The sequence below is a fragment of the Hakea prostrata genome, unplaced genomic scaffold (genome assembly GCF_041222555.1).
Source record: "Hakea prostrata isolate BN-2017 unplaced genomic scaffold, UWA_Hpros_2 contig_38, whole genome shotgun sequence".
Classification (NCBI taxonomy): domain Eukaryota; kingdom Viridiplantae; phylum Streptophyta; class Magnoliopsida; order Proteales; family Proteaceae; genus Hakea; species Hakea prostrata.
The window spans coordinates 325,798-333,189 of NW_028291157.1; positions in this window are offsets into that span (position 1 = coordinate 325,798).

The window sequence follows — 7,392 nt, forward strand, 5'->3', positions numbered from 1 at the left end:
TCTTTGAGCATGAGTGAATGTGAAGGAAAATCATTCATATGGAGAGTTTGTGGAAAAAAATGTATGGAATACTTATGGACTTTTGGGTGTTTCATCTCCCAAGGTGAGTTCGTGAATGGAGGTTATGAGACTTTTTATTTCCTAACAACAAACTTCTCATTTTCCTAGGATAATTATGGAGGGTTTTGAGGACTCTCGATTTCTCAAGAAACTTCTCGTTTCTAGCTTGGTTATTAATGTCTAAAGCTTTTCATTTCAATAACTTAATTCATTAAGTTTGGAATAAGTGACTATGGCTTTTCATCTATCAAGCTAGTTAAAAGAGACATAGACTTCCTCTATAAATAGGGATCCCCCCCTTGGTGAAGATGGTGGTTGTGGTGTGTTTTCTTTTATGATTTAAGAAGAGTGCTAAGTGTGCTTTAAGGGTCTTCTTAAAACGATTTGTGAGTTTTGTCAATGGTTTGAGTTTGGTTTCGAGTTTGTTATCGTGTTTTGAATCGTGCGGTGATAGAAGGAAGGCACATGTCAAGTTCGTCGTTGCGATATACTTTGTGCTAAGTACATCGTTGTTCGTCGTTGTATCCTGGGAGACAGAAGTCCGTTGAATCCTCAAGCACACTGTGGAGGGGACGAATCTGTTTTAAGGAAAGCGTCTAACGTGCCTCAACGATTCTAATTCCTTACTCTTCTTGCTTCCGGTTCAGGTTCCGTTTGAGTGTATTTCAATTTTCGTGTTAATTAGTTTTGATATATTCTTTGATTGTTGTCTTCTAGTTTCTCCTGATAATATATGTTTCTCCTGATCTATTTATCAAATTTGGCCAACAATCTTAAAACAGATTTTGTTCAGGTTGAAATATGGGAGATAACACGAGTGTGAAGGCTCCTGTGGCCACGACTCAATCGGTCTCGATTCCAGTAAATCACCATGAGAAGCCTGAAAAGTTTGGAGGACTAAACTTCAAAACTTGGCAACAAAAGATGTTTTATTTAACAACTTTGAATCTTGCAAGATTCTTAAAAGAGGATCCTCCCACTGATGGGAAGGATGGTTCAAATGCTCAAACGATTGAATCATGGAAACAATCTGATTTCCATTGCCGGAACTATGTTCTGAACGGCTTGACTGATGCACTGTATAGTGTGTATAGTCCTAAGGGTTCTGCCAAGGAACTTTGGGAGTCCTTAAACCATAAGTATAGATCTGAGGATGCTGGTGCTAAAAAGTTTCTTGTGGGCCAATTCTTGAATTTCAAGATGATAGACTCAAAGACTGTGATGAGTCAAGTCCAAGAACTCCAAATGATCATTCATGAAATTCATGCTGAGGGAATGTGTCACATCCTCCCAGCCGGTACCCTAACTGGTATACCCGAGAGTGTGATCCACAGCCCCGAAGATCAAGTAATGAGGAAATCATCCTCCCACATATACAATAACATAATCATAAACAGGAAATAATCAGGGTTTAAAATATTATAAACAAAAGATTAAAGTCAAGAAATGAATAATCAAAATAATCAGAGTGCAAAAATGATACCAGATGTAATCACATCAAAAGAAGTAGAGTGAGGCGGAATATCACTCCACAAAATACAGCGGAACGCAGAATGTAAGTCTAAAAGAAATAATATCTAAAACAATGGAACTAAGAGAAATATCTAACATCAGGGTTTTCTATTCTATATATAACGTCTTCAAAATAGTGGACTTCATCAATCCATTTGAGACGCTCCACGTATACGTTGTCTTTAATCGTAGTACGCAGCTTGATCAACTGAGGGATCATCAGAGTAATCTTGATGGTTGCCAACACCTTCCGTGTAGTACGCTTCATCGGCTTGTGCTTCATCGTACTGTTCGCCATAGTAATCAGTAACTGTAGAATAGTCTAACAAAAACGATGTACAAAAGGAATGAGTTTCGAAGAAACTCAGTAAGGTAGTTAATCCATAACGACATAAATAACATGGAAGCAAACCATAACAAGATGCAATGCAATATGAAACCAGTAAGGTATGTATGCATCTAAACTCTATGTATGCTGGTCTCTATGGCAGACATGCTTTAAGTCATAGCACCGACTTCTTTGGGTAGGTCACGCATACGGCTCCTATTGGTAGTGGGTCCGGCATCCCTCAGGACAAACCATGGCAGGGGGTTAAGTCAACACACTCTCTCACAACCATTTGGCATAAGTATCGGCGCATGTCAGGGAAAAGCCTAGCCCAATGCAAGTCATCTACTCAGTTACATCAAGTCAGGTCCAGATACTTCCATTCCTCCCCTCTCGGGATCCTTTCCGGTATCCGTTCCACTAGAGTTAGCGTATCCGACTCTCTCAAATACGGACTCATCAACCCTATTGGTTATCCACATATGGTAAACGGGAAACTCTCATGTCCTCTCACGGATATAACTCACCGGTCTCGAGCGCCCATGAGCCCAAGTCTAACCATATGCAACCCTCCAATAAATGGCCCCCACAATGTGATTCCCGTCCTCTCACAAATATAACTCACCGGTCTTGAGCGCCCGTGAATCCCCATTGCTGCCACGGGTCGTTCGGTCTCAATACCCTTCCGAATCGGGTCTGATATAACAGGGGTATAACCTAGCCAAACACTGCTAGACAGCCCTAGGTATGACAACCAATGATTCGGGAAAGTGTCGATGGGCAACCCCGGAAACATCCCATACTATTTCCGGTAATGTCCAAGGACAGAAGTGTCAAAAGGACACCTCCCAATCCCAAACCAAACTTAATCAAACACATTCTCAGATCAGTCATGACATACACAACCAACAACTCATTATATAAAAGAGAATGTAAAGTCATGATCAAATCATTAAACAATATAGTAATAAGCAATCTCACATAAGTCTAAGTAATAAAAGAAACATGATAAAGAGCTACTGTTCTCACAGTAGTACATCAGAATATAAAGTGTACAAACAGTAAACAACTCATAGTTTCGTGAAGTAGAAACCAGAGAGTATGCAATCTATGTAGTTAAGGAGATAATTGTCCTTACCTTCTAATTCGTAAAGGAACTTAGAGAATCAAGTAAGACCTTGACTAAACCTGAGAAAAGAGTCTTAAACAAGTGTATACTACGAGTTAGGAAAGATACATAGAAGGAAAGATTACAATTCAATCAAAACAGACCAAGAATGGGGTTGCTTTGTACCCATTGGTCGATCGATTGGTCTATCGCCCCTGATCGACCAATGAGTCGACCAACAGAGATAGTAGCCTTCAAAAATCAGAATTTTTAGAATATGAATCCGAATTTGGTGGTTCAAAAGGGTACAAAATAAGGGGGAAACTTTAATGGAAACATCTAAGTCTATAGAGGACAACAAACCGTTAATCAAATCAAGTTTCCAGGTCACAACTCAGGAACCAGAAAGTTAACCTAATTAGGTTAAACATAGATTATGAAGGAAAAATATAATATGATCAAGGGTAAGGAAATAAAATTAATAGGTTACAATTCTAGTAAAGAAAATAAAGTGAGAGTCTTCTAACATGATCAAAATAGGGGTTCTTGATCTTACCTCAAGAAATTAGGGTTTCACCCTTTTTGGTTCCCATGAAAAGGTTGAGAGTTCCGGATGAAAGGAGGTAAATTGTTAGGTCAATTACAACAAGAAGAATTAAAGAACATTGAATTTAGATCAACCTCCACATTACCCATGAGGTTTCCCTCACATGGGGGGTTTACCAAAAGGTTCTCCTGATGACCACACAAGGTTAGGGTTTCAAGGGTTAGGGTTTCCAGGATTCAATTGGCAAGGGTTGAGATCATGATGATGATCATGGATCTCAAGGAACATGATGAGATCATGGAATAGATGGTTGCAAGAATGCAACATCATCTTCCTGATCTCAATCTAAAACAGATTTAAGAAAAGAAAATCAGAGATAGAGAGGAAAGAGATCATACACATACCTTTGATACAGGAGGATGAAGATTTCTTGAGTTCTTGCGAGATATCAACTAAGGATGCAAGGGAAGCGATTAGAATAGGGTTCTAACTCGTTCCAGAGGCTTAGGAGGCAGAGGAGGCAGAGTATTCCCAAGATTAGACTTAAATAGAGTAGCCACGATTCAAATTTCAAAAACAGAATCAATTGGTTGATTGATTGGTCGACTGGTCCAGTCGACCAATCAGAACAACTTCAAAACAGGGAATTGAAGGCTCAGATCAAGTCCAAACATCAAGGGGTTTTGCACACACCTAAAGTGACATACCTAGTACGTAGAAATGCCTTCGAACCAATACAGAGAGCACTCCAAGTCCATCAACTAATCCAATCTTCATCAGTGTGCAGTTTCCATAGAAGGGGCACTGACAACCATACTCAAGGATTCCAGTCCAACCATCAAGTCTTCAACTGAAATGGCCCAAAGTTGACTTCTTGCCTTACTTCGGGTTGCTGGACCTACAAACAACAGGGTTTCTGGGTCAGGGTTAGGGCTGGGTTTCACAGAATGACCATGAGTGAGTCTTTCCAAGTAGTTGCAATCATTGAAAAGCTACCCCCAACATGGAAAGACTTCAAGAACTATTTGAGGCACAAAAGGAAAGAGATGAATGTTGAAGATCTAATTGTTAGACTTCGCATAGAAGAAGACAATAAAGGCTCGGAGAGGAAGTTCTCCAACCTTGTTGTTGCCAAGGCAAATGTGGTGGAGCGTGATGAAAGATCCAAGAATAAGAAAGGTAAACACAAATCGGGTTTCAATATGGGACCTAAAGGTGGAATCTCTAAGAAACCGATGTTCCAAGGAGGAATCTCTAAGAAACCAATGTTCCAAGGAAAATGTTTTAATTGTGACAAGATGGGTCACAAATCGGCAAATTGTAGATTGCCAAAAAGGAACAAGAAGAAAGAGACAAACTTGGTTGACAATGCCACATATGAATTGTCTGATATGAGTCTCTCCGCGGTGGTATCTGAAGTCAACATGATAGACTCAAATCCAAAGGAATGGTGGCTGGACACTGGAGCGACACACCATGTTTGTTGCAATAGATCTACTTTCTCTGATTTCACATATGTGAATAATGGTGAAAAGTTATTTATGGGAAACTCTGCAACTTCTGAAATCAAGGGTCAAGGAACTGTGTTCCTAAGGATGACATCAGGCAAGGAAGTGATGCTGCGAAATGTCCTTTATGTGCCTGACATCCAAAAGAATCTGATTTCTGGAACACTTATGAGTCAACGTGGATTCAAAATGGTGTTTGAATCTGAAAAGTTAGTTTTGACCAAACAAGGTGTTTATGTTGGGAAAGGATATGTAAAAGATGAGATGCTGAAAATGAATGTAATGGCTATTAAGTCAAAACCCATCAATGATAATGGAAAGTCTTCCTCTTATATGCTTGAGTTTTCTAACTTGTGGCATGGTAGACTAGGTCATGTTAATTTTGATACTCTACGTAGATTAATTAACATGGACCACATATCCTCATTTAACATTGATCCCAAGCATAAATGTGAAATTCGTACAGAGGCCAAACTAACTAGATCATCGTTCTAAACGATTAAAAGGAATATTGAACCACTTGATTTAATTCATAGTGATATTTGTGATCTAAAATTTGTTCAAAACCCGAGGGGGTAACAAATATTTTATCACTTTCATCGATGATAGCACGAAATATTGCTATGTATATTTGCTTAAGAGCAAGGATGAGGCTATACAAAAATGTGTTTTGTATAAGCAAGAAGTTGAAAACCAACTTAATAAAAAGATTAAGATGGTGAGAAGTGACCGTGGTGGTGAATATGTAGAACTATTTACTGATTTTTGTGCACTACATGGTATTATTCATAAAGTCACACCTCCTTATACTCCTCAATCTAATGGAGTGGTTGAACGCAAAAATCGTACATTGAAAGAAATGATGAACTCAATGTTGATAAGTTCTGGATTGCCACTGAACTTGTGGGGGGAAGCCATTTTAACAGCTAACTACCTTCTGAATAAGGTTCCTCGGAAGAAAGAGGATAAAACACCTTATGAATTGTGGAAAGGAAGAAAGCCTTCCTACAACTACTTGAAAGTGTGGGGGTGTCTTGCCAAGGTGTTGGCTCCAACACCTAAGATGATGAAAATAGGTCCTAAAACGGTTGATTGTATTTTCATTGGCTATGCTCAAAATAATAGTGCTTATCGATTTCTTGTGTATGAATCTAAAAACCTCGAGATTCATAAGAATACGATAATGGAATCAAGGAATGCTTTGTCTTCGAACATGTATTTCCTTGTAACTCCAAAGAAGATGGTTCAGGCTTGTCTAAACAAACAACTGAGGCTAATGAAAGTAATGATCCAGTTCTAGATCTTTACTATGAATCAGAGGAGATAATGGTAGAGCCTAGAAGAAGCAAAAGAGCAAGAATAGAAAAATCTTCTGGGCCAGATTTTTTGACTTACTTGTTAGAAGCTGAACCTCAAACATATAAAAAAGCTATGAGCTCAACTGAGGGTCCTTTATGGAAAGAGGCCATAAAGAGCGAAATTGATTCCATTATGCAAAATCATACTTGGGATTTAGTGGACCTTCCTCCAGGAAGTCAACATTAGGCTCTATGTGGATCTTCAAAAGGAAAATGAAGACTGATGGTACAATTGATAAGTATAAGGCTAGACTTGTAATAAAGGGTTACAAGTAACGCGAAGGTCATGACTACTTTGATACTTATTCTCCTGTGACAAGGATAACATCTATAAGGATGATATTAGCAATTGCTGCCTTGCGAGGTCTAAAAATCCATCAAATGGATGTGAAGATGACCTTTCTCAATGGAGATCTTGAGGAAGAAATATACATGGAACAACTTGAGGGTTGTATTTCTCCCAAACAAGAAAAGAAAGTGTGTAAGTTGGTGAAGTCCTTGTATGGACTCAAACAAGCACCAAAACAGTAGCACACAAAATTTGACAATGTTATGATGTCAAATGGCTTTAAGATCAATGAGTGTGACAAGTGTGTCTATGTTAAGACCATGGATAATGGATATGTCATTCTTTGTCTATATGTAGATGACATATTAATTGTTGGTAGCAATGCACAAATGATCAATTCTACCAAAAACATGTTAAATTCAAGATTTGACATGAAAGATATGGGATTGTCTGATGTAATTTTGGGAATAAAGATTCATTGAACAGTTGATGGTCTCCTATTGAGTCAATCACACTATGTGGACAAGATGCTTGAAAAGTTTAACAAGGGCGATTCTGGTGTGTCTAGAACTCCAATTGATTTGAATCAATATTTGTTTGAGAATCGAGGAGATGTTGTATCTCAAGTTGAGTACGCTAGAATAATAGGTAGCCTAATGTACCTAATGAGTTGTACACGGCT